Source organism: Peromyscus maniculatus, chromosome 7 (genome assembly GCF_049852395.1).
Source record: "Peromyscus maniculatus bairdii isolate BWxNUB_F1_BW_parent chromosome 7, HU_Pman_BW_mat_3.1, whole genome shotgun sequence".
Classification (NCBI taxonomy): Eukaryota; Metazoa; Chordata; class Mammalia; order Rodentia; family Cricetidae; genus Peromyscus; species Peromyscus maniculatus.
In genome coordinates, this window is record NC_134858.1 from 60,327,395 (window position 1) to 60,349,265 (window position 21,871).

The 21,871-nt window shown below is 45.0% G+C and overlaps 1 non-coding gene across 1 annotated transcript; it reads left to right on the plus strand.

Moving 5' to 3' along the window:
• The first annotated feature begins 17,070 nt into the window (after positions 1 to 17,070).
• On the plus strand, positions 17,071 to 17,233 carry LOC121831257 (U1 spliceosomal RNA). The gene has a single exon (XR_006074631.1). It is a non-coding gene; the product is annotated as a U1 spliceosomal RNA (small nuclear RNA).
• The last annotated feature ends 4,638 nt before the right edge of the window (positions 17,234 to 21,871 follow it).

The following is a 21,871-nucleotide window of genomic DNA, read 5'->3' on the forward strand; positions in this document are numbered from 1 at the left end:
TTTTTCTTGTTTTGCTTTACATTTTTCCTCTATAATATTGTGTGGGTGTCTGTGAGATTAAAGGGTTTGAGTTGCTGCCGTGTACTTTTCCCAGTGAGCCTCAGTGAGCAGTCCCAGTCCACCGAAGACTCTCCCAGGCTGTGGCCCCTCAGGAAGGGATCTGTAGTCCCTTGTTACAAGGTTGGACCTATGTTGCTTTTCTTTTTTCTTTTCTTTTCTTTTCTTTTCTTTTCTTTTCTTTTCTTTTCTTTTCTTTTCTTTTCTCTTCTCTTCTCTTCTCTTCTCTTCTTTTCTTTCTTTCTTTTTTTATTTATTTATATTTTTTTTTGGAAAAAAAATCTTTTTTTTTTTTTCCAGACAGGTTTTCTCTGTAGCTTTGGAGCCTATCCTGGACTAGCTCTGTAGACCAGGTTGGCCTCAAACTCACAGAGACCCACCTGCCTCTGCCTCCCGAGTGCTGGGATTAAAGGCATGCACCACCACCGCCCGGCTGGAAAAAAATATTTTATACAACATATTTTGATCATGTTTTCCTCCCTTACCTAATTTTCCTCTCAGATCCTCCCCATAACCCTACCCAACCAGCTTCATGTTCTTTTTCTCTCTGTTTTAAAAAAAGATCAAATAAAAACAGAAACTAATATGCAAACATGAAAAGTGGAAATAAAAATAAATAAGCAAAACATAAATAAGACAAAAAATGCCCAAACAAAACAAAAAAGATTACAAAACAACAACAGCAACAAAAAAACAAAAACAAAAAAGAAAAAACTAAAACTAAAAACCTCACTGGCTCTTACAATCTTTCCTTCTCTTCCACATGGCTTCCTGAGCCTTAAGGGGAGGTGTGGTGGTATTGTATTCCCCAAAATATTGTGCATCCTAATAAACTTATCTGGGGTCAGAGACAGAACATCCACTAGATACAAAGGCTAGAAAATGGTGGAACTCACACCTTTAATCCTAGCACTCCAGAGGTAGAAATCCCTCTGGATCTCTGTGAGTTCAAGGCCACATTGGAAACAGCCAGGCATGGTGACACACACCTTTAATCCCAGAAAGTGAGCCTTTAATCCCAGGGAGTGATGGCAGATAGCAGAAAGGTATATAAGGCGTGAGGACCGGAAACTAGCAGCATTTGGCTGGTTAGGCATTTGGCTGGTTAAGGTTTCAGGCTTCTAGCAACACAGTTCAGCTGAGAGCCATTTGGATATGAGGACACAGAGGCTTCCAGTCTGAGGAAACAAGATCAGCTGAGAAGTTGGCCAGGTGAGGTTAGCTGTGGCTTGTTCTGTCTCTCTGACCATCCAGCATTTCACCCCAATAACTGGTCCCGGGTTTGATTTTATTAATAAGAACTTTTAAGATTCCTGCTACAGGGAGGGGTTGATGAAGACATCCCATTGAGGACTCTGTGCTCCAAAGTCTCTCTCTTTATGCCAGTTGTCAGTTGTGGGTCTCTGTGTAAGTCCCCAACTACTGATTCCCATTCTCAATTTGTGGGTTGAGTGAGGGTACAACAGCGTGTCCATCATTAGGAGACATTTCGGTGCTATGTTCCTTTAGCAGAATGCTATTAGGTTCTCCCCTGGGCTGACGATCTATCTACTCCCAGGTTCTTGGCTACTTTAGCAGAGTGTATGGGTTCCATCTCATAGAGTGAGTCTTAAAGCCAATTAGAAATTGGTTGGTTACTCCCATAATATCTGTGCCACTATTGCACCAGACTATCTCACAGGCAAGTCACAGGGTTTGAGCTTTAAGGTACTGATGATTGCCTTTCTCCTTCAGTAGAGTGCAGAGTACCTTCCAATACCATGAATACCAGCTAGTAGGGGTAAACTTTCTAGTTAGGTACCAGCTCAACTTCTTTTTTTTTTCCCTTGATTTTTTCAAGACAGGGTTTCTCTGTGTAATTTTGGTGCCTGTCCTGGATCTCACGCTGTAGACCAGGCTGGCCTCAAACTCAGAGATCCACCTGGCTCTGCCTCCTGAGTGCTGGAATTAAAGGCATGCACAACCACCTCCTGGCCAGCTCAACTTCTTTGTGTTCAATGGCATATGAAGCTATGTCTTCAGCAATAGGGCCTTACTATCTGGTGGTGGAAAGTAACCAACAGCCTTGACAATGGCCTGTGGTGTTTGGGAGTTTTCATAGGCTGCCTTTGGCCAACGTAACCCATTCCTGGCACCAGAGGTTTTACATGGTAGCATAAGATGTCTAATTGGGGCATTTTCTTTCCTGTTCTTTGATGACTCCATTTAGATTTCTTGTACATATGTATGTATTTTAGGAAGCTACAGTTGTAGGCTTCCATTTGGTTTTACAAATGGCCTTTAGTGTTAGTAGTCCCTCCCTGTATGATCCCTGCATTTAATGGAGGATTTGCTTACAGATTCAAAGGGCGAGTACATGATCATCATGGTGAGGAGCATGGCGGCAGGCAGATGGGCATGGCCCTGGAGAAGTAGCTGAGAGCTTACATTTGATCCACAAGTTGGGGGCAGAGAGAGCAAGAATGAGCCTTGCATGGGCTTTTGAAACCTCAAAACCCATCCCTAATGACATACCTTCTTCTACAAGGCCACATATCCTTCCTAAGCAAGTCCATCAACAGGGAACCAAATATTCAAATATATGAACTTATAGAAGCGATGCTCATTCAAACTACTGCAAGGTTCTTAGATATATTCATACTTGCTATTTTGAAGTCCTTGTCCTAGGCTTCAGCTATTTTGCATTTCTCAAGGCCTACTGCAATAGGGTTACGGTTTTTGGTGGAAGCATGTTGCCTTAGCTTTTTCCTGTCTGTGGTTCTGTGCTTGGGTCTACACCTGGAGCTATGATGTTTGAGGTGTTTCTTGGTGTCTAGATCTGATCTCATCTTTGTTGGGTTGCTGTTTCGCTCTTTGGTTGTTATTGTCCTCTCTGGATCCTAGGCAAGTATGGTGGCTGTGGGGACCCTAGTGCTTCTGTGGGTCAGCGAGTGACAGGAATGGAGATGACCTATGTGGACAGGCTGAGAGGGGCCATGGGAAAGAGTTAGAAGAACCAGGGTCTGCACCAAGGGGTAGAGTCCCCAGGGATGGAGGTATGGAGAGGAAACCTGAGAGCAGGCTGCAGTAGGACAAAGAATAGGTTTGTAGAGACAGGGATGGAAGGGCTAGGGGAACCCTGCATCCAAAGCAAGTGGTGGATTCCCCCAGGGAATGGATGTGGGGTGGGAAGCGGGGCTCCTGCAAGCAGGGTGTTCCAGGTCTAAGAGAAAGTCTGAAGCGCATAATGGAGGACAGGAAGGACAGTGAGACTTGCCTGAGTCCCCAGCCCTGTGTGGCCCCTGGGGCTGCCTGGCAGAACTTGGCTTTTGGTGTTTCTTTTGTTTCTTGTAGTGCTGGGAATCCAGCCCAGGACGTTGTATGTGTTTGTCACATCCTCTACCACTGAGCTCCGTCTCTCACAAACATGTTTTGTTGTTGCTGTTTAAGGAAGCATGGCAGCAGGCAGGCATGGTGCAGGAGAAGTAGCTGAGAGCTTGAATGCTGAGACAGCAACCACAAGGCAAAGAGAGAGACAGAGAGACAGAGAGAGTTAACTTGGAATACCGTGACCTTTTGAAACATCAAAGCCCACCCTGGGTGACATACCTCCTAACCCTTCCCAAACAAATAGGCCCATAAGTTGGGGACCAAGCATTCAACTATATGAGCCTATGGAGGCCATTCAAGCCACCACACCTGGATTCCATCCTGAGCACCCCATAAAATGGGCAAGGAGACACACCTGATTACAGATTACACTGTAATCTCAGTGTTTGGAAGTGGGAGGCAGGAGGATTAGAAGTTCAAGATCATCCTCAGCCATGTTGTGGATTTGAAACCAGCCTGGGCTATAATCTCTGTCTCAAAAAATAGTAGTAGTAATAGTAATAATAATAGTAATAAGTGGCACCATGTTTGAGATCCAGATTGATTATGGCGGACATCTGCTTGCCTGTGAAGTCTTGAGCACTTTTAACTTGTAAGGGAAGCCACCAGAAATTCTTAGGGTCAGGTCACAAGTGCTGGTGTGAGTGCATATTGTGAGTGAGTGGGTGGGAGGGTGTACTGCCAAGTGTGTCAAGGACTCTTCTAAAATGATGGTCCCTCTTCTGTCGTCATCGCTCAGGCATGACTTCCGCTAGTTTGTTTGGTTTATGCTTTGGGTTGAACCCCAAGTCTTGCACATGCTAGGCAAGCATTCTTCCTCTGAGCAGTATCTTTAGACCCTCTGATATACAATATTGCTATTTCCTCCTCTAATTCATACTTGTTTATTTATAGTATGAGACACCATTTCATGTATCCCAGGCTGGCCTCCAACTCACTAGGTAGTTGAGACTCGCCTCAAGCTCTTGATTCCTCTGTTCCACCTCCCAAATGCTGGGATTACAGAAGTCTACCACTACACCTACACCAGCCATCTCTTTCTTCCTTCCCTTCCTTTCTCTCTCTCTCTGTCCTTCCTTCTTGTATGCTAGGGATGATTTCACAGCCTCATGCATGCTGAGCAAGTGATCTACCACCAGGCTACAACTCCAGCTCCGTCTACATTGTCTTTGGTGCTGCTGCTAGAGGCTTTTGTAAAGAAAGATGTGTGTTATTCAGGAGGATGGTTAAAACTAGGGACTCATGGGAATTCTGGATTTTTCTTTCTTTTTTTTTTTGTTTTTAGGCAAGTTCTCCTGTATCTCAGATTCCCAGCTAGCTCAGCTGCAAAGAAGATTCTCAGACAAAAAAAAAAAAAAAAAAAAAAAAAGCTTCAAAGAGTCAGATAAGCCAAGCTGCAAAGAAGGCTCTGAGACCAGACCAGGCGCCTGGAAGAAACAGAAGCCAGCTGAGCTGCCTGGAAGAGCTTTAGACCAACTGGAGCAACTGGAAAGGGCTGTGCAGTGTGCTCCCGGTTCCCAGCTTTGTGAGCTCTCACCCGTGCTGGGGTGGGCTTTGGTGATGCAGCTGTCTGTGAGTCATGGCTGCTCCTGTAAGTGACCCCTCACCTATATTCCTGTAAGTCACCGCAGTAAAACTCAGGGTTCACCAAGTTGGCCTTTGGTGGTATCTATACTTTGGTTTGTCCTGAGATCACAAGGAGTGAGTAGGTATGTGTAGCATCTCCCCAGGAAATTTTGTCATGCCAACATGCCTTCTTCACACTTCCTTCTACCTGCTCTTCTGATTGACTCCATTGTGCCTAGGAGTAAAAAAAAAAAAGAAAAAAAAATGATCTCAGAAGTTGCTTTCTCAGATGGGTGGTGGTGGTGGCGGTGGCGGTGGCGGTGGCGGCGGCGGCGGCGGCGGCGGCGGCGGCGGCGGCGGCGGCGGCGCACACCTTTAATCCCAGCACTCAGGAGGCAGAGCCAGGTAGATCTCTGAGTTGGAGGCCAGCCTGGTCTACAGAGCAACATCCAGGACAGGCACCAAAACTACACAGAGAAACCCTGTCTCAAAAAACAAAACAAAACAAAACAAAGTTGCTTCCTCTATGGAGCCTTCCTCCAGAGTGAGATGTGCCCTTGTGACAGGATTTGTTCCTTTGTTTTGTTTTCAGACTGGGTCTCACGGTGTAGCCTTGTCTGAACTCACCCTAGTGCTGGGATCAAAGACATGTGCCACCATGCCCAGCTCCAGCGGTTTTGAGTATTACTATCATAGCCAGTCGGTCTGTCCTGCTAGACGGTGATCTGTGGACACTTCTTTCATCATCCTTCTCTCCCGGTGTGCTACCAGCTTTCATCACTGTGACAAAATGTCCAAGATAAACTACTTAAAAGGAAGCAAGTTTTATTTTGGCTCATCATTTCAGGAGTTTCAATTCCGAGCCTGTTGGCTCCCATCGCTTTGGGCCTGGGTGAGTCAGTATGATGGGAGCATGTGGTGGAGGGAACCTGGTCACCTCATGGTGGCCAGGGAGTAAAGAGAGACAGGAAAGGGCTGGGGTCCCAATATCCCCTTCAAGGGTGTACCCTCAGTGACTTTCATTATGTCCCACCTCTCCAAGTTTCTATCACCGCTCAAAGGTTCCACTGCCTCTCCTTACCAAGCAAAGGCTTAGTCAATGTGTACTTGATAAAGTCGATTAATTAGTCAAGAGACAAGGTGGCAGGAGAGACAAAACTCCATTATAACAAATTAGTTGATTGGAACATTGCCAGAGTGCTACCACCTGCAAGCAGAGGGCTTAGAGAGAAACCCTGAAGAAACATTTGTAAACCATGAATGGGGGAAGGCCAGACTCGGCAATCCTGCCGCTGTCCCTGTCTTTGATGCACATTCTGATGACACCTGAAAAGTCACCAGGTGTCCTCGGGTCTCCAATCTAAAGGAAGATTGCTGGTTAGGTTAGATGGCTGATGTGCCTCCTTTCCCTTGGGGTGGCTGATTTTAACAATTAATGTCTTACTCACTGAGGCACGGCCTCTCATTCTATTTAGAATCACATTTATGCAAAGGGAGAGAAAACAAAAGCAAATCCACAGAGGAAAATTTACAAGGGGCAAAAATCACACTGGCTTCACCCATATCATCACAGGCTGGTGGTGACCAGAGTGTTATCATGAATCTATATATAGGACATGTGTCCAAACTGTGATCCCAAGTGGCCAACACTTGAAAAAGGCCATCCTCCACTACAAAGCAAGTTTGAGCACCCTGGGATAAATGAGACCCTGTCTTTAAAAAGAAAAAAATAAAAAGAGTCAGGGACAAGGGACACACCTGTCTTCTGGTATGCCTTTCTTTACTGTTCTCCAGAGTGGCTGGCTGTTTGTCTTTCTCCTTGCTACCTAGAAGCAACTGCAGAAAATATAAGCACATATGGCTGAGGTTTTACATTTGCAAGCAAGACCACAGACCTGCCCTGGGCTTGGGGGCTCACACTGTGATCCCAGTACTAGAGAAGGGGAGACAGAATGGCGAGGTTAAGACCAGCCTAGGAAGCGCAGAGAGATCTTATCTCCAAAAATAGGGGGGAAACAGTTCCCAGGTGTGGTGACCTATACCTCTAATTCCAGAGGTCTGCAGTCAGATTCTCTGCCTCTAGGCTATATCCCCTATCCCTCTACTTCTGAGGCTGGAGGAGGAAGACCGCCGTGAGTTAAGGCCAGCTGAGGCTACACGGTGAGCTTCTGGCATGCCTGAGCTAAACTTTTTCCTAGTAAAGTAAATACATTTTTAAATACGTATATTTTTTTTTTCTTGAAGAAGATAGTTTAGAAATATGTTTTAGGCACTGATGAGATGGCTCAGCAGGTAAAGGTGTTTACCTCCAAGTCAGATGAGCTGAGTTCCATCCCTGGGGACCCACATAGGGGAAGGAGAAAAACCAGTTCTGGAGAGTTGTCCTCTGACTTCCATGTGCCAGCCCACATACTCATAAATACACGCACAGATGCACACACACAGATACACACACACACACACATACACACAAACACATACATACATACATACATAGATGTGATTTACAAAAGATATAACTGCCAAAGTTCTACATGTTTGCACAGTTGTTTAGCTCTTCCCACTAGCTCACAAATTCCTTGACAACAGAGATGGTATCAACATCAAAAATCTGTTTAGACATTTGCAGAATGTCAGGTCCTAAGGAAATTCCATCCTCAAACCCCAGAAGGCAGTCCAAATATCAGAAATGGGCTCAGCCTGGCCTATAAGAGGATTTCTGGCGGTCAGATAGACGCCAGCATTCCTCGGGAACTTGTGAAACTGGTTCCCCTCTGGCAGAAGGAGTCATTTCCCTTCCTTCTGGCAGAAGGGCCCTGTGGCTACCTGTGGCACCTGTGGGCATGTCAAAGTGCATGCTGGTACTGTAAGTGCCTGTTCCACATTTCAAAGTCCACACTAGCATCCTAGCCCTTCTCATCTCCTCCCCTGCCCTAAACACCCTCAGCTCACAGGCTTCCCCCTCACAGCTCCTCATTCTCCACAGCTCTTCTCACTGTGTTCTCTCTCTCTGGCCCTGCTTCTCTAGCTTCTCTCTCTAGTCTCTGCCCCTGCTCTTCTCCCCTCTCTCGCAGATGGCCCTGGCCATGACCAGTCTGCTGGCCATGTTCAGTCTACTTCTTTCTTTCTTTGCTCTGGACTCTTCCAGATGCCTCTGGCTGCTCTCGCTCTCTCTCTCTCTCTCTCTCTCTCTCTCTCTCTCTCTCTCTCTCTCTCTCTCATCTACAATAAAAACCTTTCCCTTGACCATACCATGGTGGAGGCCAGGCTTCCAAAGCCATGAGAACCATGCTTCGTGCGAGGTGTGACGAAATAGAAACCAAGGTCTAAAGCAGGCAGTTCCCCGTAGTAAGGGCTGAGAAGTGCTTGGTAAACTCTTCCAGAGAACGGAGTGGGAGAGGTGAGAGGGAGAGTAGGTTTATCAGAAACGGGGGCCACTCTTCTCAGTGCTCCTGGTTCAAGGTCCTTTCATACTCTAAAACTGTTGAGGAGCCAAACATGGTGACCCACGCCTTTAATCCCAGCTCGGGAGGCAGAGGCAGGGGGATCTCTGTGAGTTCAAGGCCAGCCCAAGTTTCTCCTGTCATGTGGTCCTCTTACTTCAACCTCCTGAGGACAGGTGAAAGCCACCATGCCCTTCCCAGATTGCACTTTATTATATATGTTTTGTTTTTTTCGAGACAGGGTTTCTCTGTGTGGTTTTGGTGCCTGTCCTGGATCTCGCTCTGTAGACCAGGCTGGCCTCGAACTCACAGAGATCCCCTGACTCTGCCTCCCGAGTGCTGAGATTAAAGGTGTGCACCGCCGCCGCCGCCGCCGCAGCCGCCGCCACCACGCGGCCCAGATTGCACTTTAAATGCATCATTTTATTCCTGTGTATGTGGTAACGTTAGGTCTTTCTCATTTTGAAAATATTGGTTCAGTGAATTATACACCTCTCCCAATGTTAACATACATGTTTATCTATTTCTACATTTATTTACGTAATGATTGCATGTGTATATGATGTATGTGTCAGAGTGTGCATGCCACAGTACTCCTGTGGAGGTCAGAGGACAACTTGCTCGAGCTGGTTCTCTCCTGCTGGGTGGGTCTCAGGGATCAACCTCGGGTCACTATGCTTGGCGGCCAGCATCTTGACTTTCAGGAGCCATCTCGCCAGCTTTAACAGATTGCATTATAGACATCAAATGTTCCTCCTGTGGCTGTCTCCACTGATCTCCTGACAAGGGTCACTATGTATTGGAATGGTGCCCAGTGACCAATGACAAATACAAGTTTTCAAAAAGTGTCCCATTTAAAGCTTGGATTTTATCAGCGGCAACAAAGATGATCAAGCCGTGTCCCTTAGGTGGCCGGCTCACTCTGTTTAACAGATGTCAGCCAAATCCTCAGCTCTGAGTCACAACCCACTTTCGTCAGGCTCGAGTCTGTCCAAGGAGAAAACAAGTGTTCCAGGAAAAAAGTGGGCAATTGGGTTTGCAACTCAAAACTATTGCACAAGTTCTTCTCCTTGGGATGGCCATTGTTCTTCAATATTCAGCTTTATTCAGATTTTCCATCCCTTCAATTTGGCCAGTGTTTTTAACAACATGCTTTATTCAAGGGTCGACATTTTAATAAAACTAATAATACAGTATTGGCTTACTGCTTCGTCAAAGGACTTTTTCTTTTCTCTTTTCAAAATTTGAAGCAGGGTCTCATGTAGCTCAGATGGCCCCAAACTTTCTGTGTAGCAAAAGAAGTCCTGGAGCTCCTGCCTTCGAGTGGCCTACAGGGGTCACAGATGCTTATGTCACTGTGCCTAGCTTGGATGCTTTTACAGAGGCTCTGAGGAACTAAATCCAGGTTATGAAGTTTGCAGGGCAGGCACTTTATCCAGTGAACTATTTCCCCAGCTCAGGAGATTGATTTTTCACACACCATGGCATGCACACACCCATAAAATCAAGCAGCCAATAAATGTGAAAAAATGTAAAATTCATTTTAAAAATATTTACTATTAGTGTGCAGGTATACGCGATGTACATGTGTGGGCGGGGTATCATAGGGCTTCCTTAAGCTAAAGACTAAGGCAAGTGGGAAGTGTTTGTACACATGGCCTGGAAAACAAGCCCACTATGTGCTCCATTCCCATGGTCACCCCAACAGGTAGGTGCTGTTAGCATCTTCATTTGACAGAGGAGGATATAGCTCAGAGATGTTTATTTCCCAAAGTTCCACTTTGTGGCCAAATCCAGAACTGGGATTTGAACCCAGATCTACCTGATTAGTTGGTAAATTCTGACTAGATGGCATCTGAGTAGATTCTAGATTCCTAGAAGGAAGAAAAGCTACCTTAATCTGCTCTGTGCCCTCCCAGAAATGGCCTGGGTACGCAGTGAACACTGATCTTTGGTGATCAGGTGGGTGACTGACAACACAATCAGATTCACAGTCTGTCTCACTTCTCTGTTCCAGACAGACAGACATACTCCTCGACCAAACGAGACAAACAGAACACCGACAAAAACCTCGCACACATTCTGATCAACAAACTCAATTGTCTGAACTAAATCACTGCAGTGCCTTCAAAGGAATCTAAACATCTACTTAACTACATTTCTTTTACCATTATTATTATTTTATTTTATTGTTTTTGAGATAAGGTCTCAATATAGCCCAGGCTGGCCTTATACTCAGTACTTAGCTGACAATGTCCTTGAACTTCTGATTCCTTCTTCAGCCTCCCAAATGCTGAGGTTATGGATGCCACCATCATGCCCAGTTTATGAAGGGATGGTGACAGAACCTAGGGCTTCGGGCTCCGTACCCTACTAACCTAGTTCGGCCTCATCACCTAGAGTAAATATTTAAAAGAATAGTTAAGATTAGCTTTACAATGTTTTGGTAGATTTATTTATTTTATGCATATTAAAGTTTTGCCTGAATGTATGTATGTGAACCACATGTGTGTCTTGCGCCCACAGATGTCAGAAGAGGGTACTGGATCCCCTGGAACTAGAATTACGGACTGTTGTGAGCCACTATGTGAGTACTGGGAATTGAACCCAGGTCCTCTGTAACAGCAACAAGTGCTCTTAGCTGTAAGCCATCTCCCCAGCTCTATCCCCCCACTTCTTTGTTTTAGTTAGGGTTTCTATTGCTGTGAAGAGACACCATGACCATGGCAACTCTTATAAAGGAAAACATTTAGTGGGATGGCTTAGTTTCAGAGGTTCAGTCCATGATCATTATGATGGGACATGGAGGCATGCAGGCAGGCATGGTGCTGGAGAAGGAGCTAAAAGTTTTACATCTTGATACGTAGGCAACAGGAAGAGACCTGTCTCACAGGACATGGCTTCAGCATATATGAGACCTTAAAGCTCACCTCTACAGTGACACACTTCCTGCAACAAGACCACACCTACCCCAACAGGCCACACCTCCTAATAGTGTCACTCCCTTTAGGGGCCTTTTTTTTTTTTTTTCAAACCATCATATTCCACTCCCTGGCTTCCATAAACTTGTAACAGTATCATAATGCAAAAATGCATTCAGTCCAACTTCAAAAGTTCTGGTAGTCTATCACAATCTCAATAATGTTTAAAAGTCCAAAGTTCAAAGTCTCTTCTGAGATTTATGCAATCTCTTAACTGTAATCACCTGTAAAATCAAAATCAAAAGCAAATCACATACTCCCAACATATAATGGCACAGGATATATATCACCATCCCAAAATGTAGGGAAGGGAGCATAGTGAGGAAATACTGGACCAAAGCAAGACTGAAAACCAGATGGGCAAACTCCAAACTGCATCTCCATGTCTGATGTCAAAATGCTCTCCAGATCCCCAACTCCTCTCAGTTTTGTTAACTGCAACATACTTCTTTTTTTATTTTATTTTTTAAATTTATTTATTTATTTTTCTATTATCAGCTTGATATAGTATAAGTTCTTATTCTAATAGTGAAATATTTGATTGAGGCTTGCCCAGTATTTGAGTAAAACCAAAACTTATTATAAGCCACAGTCATCCTAGGGTCCCCCCTGCTATATAGCCTCCCTGGGTCTGTGGGTTGCAGTCTGATTGTTCTATGCTTTATATCTAGAATCCACTTATGAGTGAGTACATACCATGACTGTCTTTCTGGGTTTGGGTTACCTCACTCAGGATGATATTTTCTAGTTCCGTCCATTTGCCTGTAAATTTCATGCTGTCATTGTTTTTCTCTGCTGAGTAGTACTCCATTGTGTATATGTACCACATTTTCTTAATCCATTCTTCAGTTGACGGGCATCTTGGTTGTTTCCAGGTTCTGGCTATTACAAATAGTGCTGCTATGAACATAGTTGAGCATGTATCTTTGTGGTATGATTGAGCATTCCTTGGGTATATGCCCAAGAGTGGTATGGCTGGGTCTTGAGGTAGAACGATTCTTAATTTTCTGAGAAACCTCCATACTGTTTTCCACAGTGGTTGTATAAGTTTGCATTCCCACCAACAGTGGAGGAGTGTTCCCTTTGCTCCACATCCTCTCCAACATTGACTGTCATTAGTGTTTTTGATCATAGCCATTCTGACAGATGTAAGGTGGTATCTCACAGTCGTTTTGATTTGCATTTCTCTGATGATTAAGGATGTTGAGCAATTCTTTAAATGTCTTTCAGCCCTTTGTGATTCTTCTTTTGAGAATTCTCTGTTTAGCTCTTTCGCCCATTTTTTAATTGGGTTGTTCAGTATTTTGATATCTAGTTTCTTGAGTTCTTTATATACTTTGGAGTTTGGTCCTCTGTCAGATGTGGGGTTGATGAAGGTCTTTTCCCGTTTTGCAGGCTGTCTTTTTGTCTTATTGACCATGTCTCTTGCCCTACAAAAGACTCTCAGTTTCAAGAGGTCCCATTTATTAATTGTTGTGCTCAGGGTCTGTGCTGCTGGTGTTTTATTTAGGAAGTGATCTCCTATGCCAATGCGTTCAAGAGTACTTCCTACTTTCTCTTCTATTAAGTTTAGTGTAACTGGATTTATGTTGAGGTCTTTGATCCACTTGGACTTGAGTTTTGTGCATGGTGACAGATATGGATCTATTTGTAATCTTTTACATATTGACATCCAGTTATGCCAGCACCATTTGTTGAAGATACTTTCTTTTTTCCATTGTATTGTTTTGGCTTCTTTGTCAAAAATCAGGTGTTCATATGTGTGTGGATTAATGTCAGGGTCTTCAATTCGATTCCATTGTTCTGTATTTTGGTTTTTATGCCAGTACCAAACTGTTTTTATTACTATAGCTCTATAGTAGAGCTTGATGTTAGGGATGATGATGCCTCCAGAGGTTGCTATATTACACAGGATTCTTTTAGCTATCCGGGTCTTTTGTTTTTCCATATGAAGTTTCCAAGTCTGTGAAGAATTGTGTTGGGATTTTGATGGGGATTGCACTGAATATGTAGATTGCTTTTGGTAAGATTGCCATTTTTATTATGTTAATCCTACCTATTCATGAGCATGAGCGATTCTTCCATTTTTTGATATGAAGAATAGAAGATATTCTTCTTCAGTTTTTCTTTAGAGATTTAAAGTTCTTATCATAAAGATCCTTCACTTGTTTAGTTAGTGTTATCCCAAGGTATTTTATATCATTTGTGGCTATTGTAAAGGGTGATGTTTCTCTGACTTCTTTCTCAGCCCTTTTATCATTTGTGCAACACACTTCCTTCTCTTGGGCTGTTTCCACTTCCTGTTAGCAGCTCTCCTGGGCAGGTATCCCACCGCTCTGGCATCTCCAACATCTTCAGGTCTCCAAGGCAATCCAGGCTTCAACTTCACAGCTTCACTCAATGGCCTCTCTAGGCCTCCATTCATGGGCACCCCTGACACATGCCTAACCACATGGCTTTCCTTAGTCACAGAGGCAAATTCCATAATCTGTTTCTTCTCTCCTTAACTGTAAAGCCAGAACCACATGGCTGAAGCTGCCAAGTTCTACTGCTTGCTGGGGCTGGAACATGGCACCTTTGTCTAATTACATCTTCACCAGCTTTCTGTTTTCCATGGTTTCTTTTGTTGCCTAAGTTTGGTTGTTCTGGAACCTGATCTTTAGAACAGGCTGGCACCAAACTCAGAGATCTACCAGCCTTTGCCTTCTGAGTGCTAGGATAAAGGCATGCACCACCATTCCCTGTTTTAAGCTATTCTTTAATTCCTGTTCATAAGTTAGACCCTTAGCTGGGTGGGATCTTATCCTGAGGTCATCACTCTCTTTATTCCATTTCTTCATCCATTTATCTCCTTCAACACAAGACTTAGCTCCATTCCACTTCCTGGTGCTCCTTTTCTCCCCAAATTTTACATATTCTAATTTACCTGCTCAGCTTGCTCCTTTTCATTATAAATCTTCATTAGAGTTACCACTAATAACCACATGACAGAGTCTGTACTAGGCTGTTTTGAGATTTCCTCTGCCAATGGAAATAATTCAAAATTCTTCACTTTAGCCTCAGACAGACTCCTCAGACAAGGGCAAAAAGCATCTACATTCTTCAACAAAATATCACAAGACCAGTCTCTAGGCCAGTTACTAACATTCTTCTCCCCTGAAACCCCTTGATTCAGCCCCCCACAGTTCATCAGGTCACACTCAGCACCACTGTCTGCCATGCGCCTACAAAGAGGGCCCATTAAATGTCACTTAAAGCATTCAAGCACCTTTCTAATCCACAATCCCAAGGTTCATATTCCTTCAAATGAAAGCATGGTCAGGCCTATCACAACAATACCCCAGTCCCCAAAATCAACTTCTGTCTTAGTTAGAGTTCTTATTACTGTAAAGAGATACCATGACCATGACAACTCTTTTTTTTTTTTTTTTTTTTTTTTTTTTTTTTTTTTTTTGGTTTTTCCGAGACAGGGTTTCTCTTGTGTAGCTTTGCGCCTTTCCTGGATCTCACTTGGTAGCCCAGGCTGGCCTCGAACTCACAGAGATCCGCCTGCCTCTGCCTCCCGAGTGCTGGGATTAAAGGCGTGCGCCACCACCGCCCGGCCCATGACAACTCTTAAAAAGAAAGCATTTAATTGTGAGTGCCTTACAGTTTCAGAGGTTTAGTTCATTACCATCATGGCAGGAAGCATGGCACCATGCAGGCAGACATGGTGCTAGAGAAGGAGCTGAGAGTTCTACATATTGATCTGCAGACAACAGGAAGCAGTCTGTCTCACTGGGCATTGCTTTAGCATATATGAGACCTCAAAGCCCACCTCCACAGTGACAAACTTCCTCCAACAAGACCATACCTACTCCAACAAGGCCACACCTCCTAATAGTGCTACTTCCTTTAGGGGTCGGTTTTTTTTTCCCCAAAACACCACATCCTTTAATGCAGGGTCTCACTATGTAGCCCTGTCTGGCCTGGAACTCACTATGTAGACCAGACTAGCCTTAAACTCACAGAGATCCTCCTGCCTCTGTCTTCCTAGTGCTGGGATTAAATGCATTCACCACCATGCGGTCTTACTAGCTTTTCAAAGCCATTCCCATTTTCCCCACTTATCATTACTCCAAAAGGAAAAACTTCACAACCAGAGAGCAGTCAACTGTCCCTGTGGAGCGAATCCCACGTCTCAGATAGGATTCTTTCTTTCTTTTTTTTTTTTTTTTTTTTTTTTTTTTGGTTTTTCGAGACAGGGTTTCTCTGTGTAGCTTTGCGCCTTTCCTGGAACTCACTTGGTAGTCCAGGCTGGCCTCGAACTCACAGAGATCCACCTAGCTCTGCCTCCCGAGTGCTGGGATTAAAGGCGTGCGCCACCATCGCCCGGCCTCAGATGGGATTCTATATGCTCTAAACCTTCACTTCCTGGCTAATGTTGACAATGGCTCCTTAATGACACGCAGTGATTAATAGCCCTATGTCAGGATTTCACAATACGAAGCTCAAATTGCAAACTTAATTCAGTGAAAATACACACCAGGTATTTACATTGAAAATGCTTGTTGAAAGACTTCCCGCCTATAGACACATACGACATAGCTCCCAGGGAGTAGAACATCATTTTCCTAAAATTTTGGCAAGAAGCTGAGGAGCCCTGGTAAGACTGGCACCTTGGCGGAACATTTCTTCCTCCCTGTGGCACCCAGCCAGCTTCTGACAGTCCCGTTCCTGCTTCTCCGAGCTGCAAATGTCTGGAAGAGATTTTTCTCTTCTTTACTTTATGGTCCTAACTCACAACCTACAGCAGTCATAAAAGAAGAAATGTATTGGTGGAAACTTGATGCAATACTGAGGGGCCATACCACTTTAAGATGAAGTTTGAAATGCATACCCAAGCGACAGGCTCATCTGGGTCCAGGCTGTGTTAAGGTGGTCAAGGTGCAGAGAAACCAGTGGAGGCACTTGGGGAGAGGGTTCAGTCGGTGAGGTGCCTGTTGGGAAAGCATGGGGATAAACAACACCTACAAAAAAATGGTAAAAGCCAAGTATGGAACACATGAAGGCATATGCCTTTAATCCCAAGACTCAGGACGCTGAGGCAGGGGGAAATCCGTGAGTTGGAGGCCAGCCTCATGTCCATAGCAAATTCAGAACACTGAGGGATACAAGGTGAGATTCTGTTTAAAAAACCAAAACAAAACTGAGTGTGGCTAGCATGTATCTATAACCCCAGCATTGGAGTGATAGAGACAGGATGATCCTGGAACTCACTGGTCAGCTAGCCTGCCCTGACCAGTGAGCTCACAGTTCAATCAAAGATGCTGTTGCAAGCTGCTGGAGCAATGACTCCAGTGTTTAAAAGCATTTTTGCAGAGGACCCAGTTTGGTTTCCAGCACCCATGTGATGCATCATAACTATCTGTAACTCCAGTTCCAGGGGCTCTGACATCCTCTTCTGCCAGCTGCAGGCACACACACACACACACACACACACACACACACAGAGTACACACGCACATAGGCAGACAAAAGTTATATACATAAACCAAAATAAACACCTCTTAAAAGAAGAGAGAGAGAGAGAGAGAGAGAGAGAGAGAGAGAGAGAGAGAGAGAGAGAGAGAGAGAGAGAGAGAGAGAGAACATGTCTCAAAAAACAAGTTTGGATACTTAGCTGGCAGGGAAGGTATCATGACCACAAAGGTGGTTTCCCAGGGTGAGGCTTATCCATTATCTTTGGGACATTCTGACTCCTGTGATTTCCCCAAATGCAGAAAACTCAACTGCATAATGTGTGGAAGCGGGGGAATATGCTCACATTCTTCCCTATAAGAATAAACATTAAAAAAAAATTAAGGGAGAGAGTAATTGAGGAAGACACCTGATGTCAAATTCTACATGCACCTGTACACACATGCATGCATGTGCACATACACACACACCACACATATACACACACCACACACCACACACACACACACACACACACACACACACACACACACACACACACGGAAATCAATGGAGATCTAAAATGCTCCTTGGTTCAAGGTGGGGCAAGTCACACAGAGGCCCTTCTTCCTTCCTCTTGGGACTTTTGGCATGGAAGTTAGGGATGACAAAAATAAGTCTCTCTGTCACTCATAACAGCATTACAAGTGATTATGCTTCCTCAATCAGGCAGATCATAATTTATTATGCATTCATTTATGAAATATGTCTGACACCCACTCTCTTTAAATTGCTCACAGCCCTGGGAGGGGCCCAGTCACAAAAACAAAGAGCTACAAAGCAGAAGGCTACATGGTGGAAGGAGAAGGCAGAGCACAGAGGAGGGTCCTCTGACTTGACCTTTGAACACCAACAGCAGGACAACCGGAGAGTCTCAGAGCAGGGACCTGGGCCACCAATGCTGGACATCTAAACCAAGTCCGGGGTCCAGGCACAAAATCAAAGTCAAGAGCCAGAAGGACAACGCAAAGGGTCCAGAAGAAATGCTTATTCCTGGAGCACAGATTCCAAATCTGGGGTCCAAGGGTGGGGGGCAGATTGATCACAAAATGGGAAAGTCAGCACCAGTGACATGAGCATCCACGTTGCCTCTTCACCCTCTCTTCTGGGACACCCCTCATGATCCTGTAACTAATGGATCAAGAGAGCTCAGCAGAGACCCCCAACTTTCACGAGCTTGTCAGGGTCTGTGATAAATGTGGATGCGTCAGATTGGATTGGGAGGATTGGGGATGCAGTAAAGAGAGGAACTTCTTCCTCTTTGGGATGCATGGGAAATGATGGAAGGGGAGGGATGTAGCTGGCAGTCCAGGGGCGTGCAGGGGCCATGTGCTCATGGATTCCAAGTATGTGAGGGGCTGGGACTACTCATGGGCTCGTGTCAGCGGCCAGCCTCCAGAAGTTGTAGTTTGTCTTGGGGACCCAGCTTTGAAACTGTGGGGCGTGAGCCTGGAAGAAGTGGTATAATTTAAGGTGGGGGTAGGGGGCACAAAACATTGACGGCAGTAAAATATCGAAAGCATAGTTACCAAACATCAACTCAACATCGGATGCATAATGAATCCAAGGTATTGAGGGCATCACTCACCTATGTGGTATCACACAACCTTGGTTCTGGACAGTGCTGAACTACAACCCCTGTGCCTTGTAGTGAACGTACTGTGTGCCATATGACATCGACATTCACTGCTCGCATTTAATTATGGAAAACAAAACCTACCACCGTTATTAAGCATGTAGGTATCCAATTAGGAGATCTTTAAACTGTATTGGGCTAGAATGTTTGCTTTTACAAATCGCTGCTTGAGGGCTGGCAGGACACTCAGTGGGTAAAGATACAGGCCGCCAAACTTGAAGACCTAAGTTCAATGCTCAGGACCACGTGGTAGAAGAGAAGTGAGTCCCACGCATTGTTCCCTGTCCTTCACACACTGTTGCACACAGACACAAGTACACCCATAATAAAATTTCTTTTAATTACTGCCTGGGTTCTGATTTAAATTTGTAAGAAATTGTTCCATGAATCTTGGCATGGGATTAGGGCAGCATTGCCAACAGTTTCTGAAATGCCCATTTTTTTTTTTTTTTGTATGATGCAGTTAAGTGAAGCTGTGTGCTCGACACTGACTCCTACAAAATCAAATATTGATCAACTCCGAAAAAAAAGTCAATGTAGATCCATATCCTGCAGCATCAGATAGTCAACCAAGATTTAATTTTGTTGTTGTTGCTGCTGGTTTTGTTTTGTTTGTTTTTGGAGATAGGGTTTCTCTGGGTAGCCCTGGCTGTCCAGGAACTCACTCGGTTGATCTGCTGGCCTCGAACTCAGAGACCCCCCACCCCCTGCCTCTGCCTCCTAAGTGCTGGGATTAAATTTGTGTGCTACCACCACCCGGTTTAGGATTCAATTCTTTAAGTGAAAATCACCCAGCACACCCATCTCACCGATGTTCCAGTCTGCTTTCATTTTTAATAAAATGGTTATAAATGGTGAAACTCTGAGATATATGTGTGTACATAAACATATACACACAAGTGTAAGTGTATGTCTTAAATAACTGTTTTAGCATATTCTTTCTCTCACTCTATGTGTGTGTATGTGTGTGCATGTATCTTTTTTAAGTCCTGTGTGCTCTGTCAGTTCCTGCATGCCGTGGAGCATGTGTAGAAGCACCTCCCGGGCTGGTCCTTGTCTTCCCACCGCCTTGCCTGAGACAGGGTCTCTTGTTATTAATTGCTGTATAGCCCAAGCTAGCTAGCTCAGAGCCTCTGGGGATTCTTTTGTCTCTACCTCCCATCACACCATAGCAGAGCTGGGACCACAGACACACACTACTGTGCTGGACTTTATGTGGGTCCTACGGATCCAACCCCAGGTCCTCAGGCTTGTGTGGCAAGCTTTTGACTCATTGAGTCTTCTCCTTAGCCCAAGAATAAATTTCTTTACCAGTAAGTTTTTGCTTCACATACTTACTTTACATAGCTGCATATCCAGAGCTGTGTAAATATCTCTAAGGCAAAAGAGGTCATAAGTGGGAAAAAAATTTAAGAAACCCAGCTAGACACACACACAAAATATCTTCAATTAAGACCCATTGTCGGGCCTAGTGCACACCTTTAATATCAGCACTCAGGAGGCAGGGACAGGTGGATCTCTGTGACTCTGAGGCCAGTCTGGCCTGCATATTGGAGTTCCAGGACAGCCAGAGCTACATAGCGAGACCCTGTCTTTTTTTTTTTTTTCTTTCAGAGCTGAGGACCAAACCCAGGGCTTTGCCACTGAGCTAAATCCCCAACCATGAAACCCTGCCTAAAAAAAGAGAAGAAGTAGAAGAAGAAGAGGAAGAGGAGGAGGGGGAGGAGGTGATGAGGAGGAGGAGAAAGAAGGAGGAGAAGGCAGAGAAGGAAGAAGAAGGAGAAAGAGGAAGAAGAGGAGGAAGGAGGAGGAGAAGGAATAATAATAGTGAAGAAGGAGGAGGAGGAGGGGGAGGAGGAGGGGAAAGAGGAGGAGGAGGAGGGGGGAGGAGGAGAAGGAATAATAATAATGAAGAAGAAGAAGGGGGAGGAGGAGGAGGGGGAGGAGGGGAGGGGGAGGAGGGGGAGGAGGGGGAGGGGGAGGAGGGGGAGGAGCTGTCTCTGAGCCCTCAGGCTGTTGGCAATTGTCCTCACCTTACTGGTAGACCTGAGAACAGGAGCTGTCATCTAGCTCTGTCCCATGTCCAGAGACCAGGGCACTAGGAACAGGTGGCCTTTGTGAGCAGCTCATTTGTCTCTTCCTGGCTTAGCTGGGCTGTATCTAAAGTAGGATGGAAGTGTGGGAATCCCACATGTCCACCCATGTACGGGGGTCCCCTTCTCCATGGGTCTGCTTTCATGGTTTCAGTTGCAGTCAGTCATGGTCAGAAAATAATCAATGGGCAATTTAAGAGATAATCAATTCATAAATTAGAAATAACTGTTACTATAGTCTATCACTTCATCTTTCTAATTTATTATTAGTTACTATTACCAATTTTTACTAGTATTTTTATTTAATTTATAATTAAACTTTATCTAAACTTTACCTAAGTGTGTATGCACAAGAAAAATCGGATACGGTGTGTAAGTTCAGAGTTATGGGGGATTCAAGGCATCCACTGGGTGTCTTGGAACAGATGCCCTGATGATGGGAAGGAGGTATCATGTAAAGTTACCTGTAAATTGCTTTATGTTCATCAAAGCATCTGGAGTTCCAAAAGATGATTACACCAAGTCTTGGACTCATCCTAGGATTGGGGTAAGGAAACCAAGGCTCAGAGAAGGTCAGGCCACCACTCATGACCTAAGACGGGAAGCCAGGCCTGCCAGGAACCTTCTCCTGTGAACTCCTAGCTGCCGGGCACCATTGTTCCTCTGGGAGAGGCGAGGCAACATGAGGGCTCCCTCCTCCAAGGGCCTGTGGTCTCCTCACCAGAATGCCTGCTCCTCAGGCCAGGTGAGTTTCATTTTATGGCAGAAATCAGTCCAGCTGGGCCTTTCAGGCAACATCCCAGGAGGATGGAAGATGTTTTTGGGGAAAGTGCTCATAATAATATTTTTGCATTTATAGGGCCCCTATTTTTCTGAGCATTTTACAGTCTGTTGAACTGAGTCATCGGCCTCCTGTGGGTAATTGCTGTGTTTATAACTCACAGCTCCTTTTGAGGATTAGGAAGGGTGAGGCTGGGTGTCTATTCCAGCTAGCCCACTCCTCAGACTCTTCCCCTGTGGGATTACAGTCCTCCAGCGTGACGGGGGCCCTCCGGCACCCCAGGCTCTTTCCTGATACTTCCTGGGACCACCTAGATCCATCTTGTAGACACTTTGCGACACCAGGCAGTGGCAGGACACCTTTCTGTCCCTCCCTTCACTCTCCACAGCATCGTTGGAGCCCAAACCAGGGACTCTGCTAGCCGGGGGAGCTCTCTGTGCAGCAGT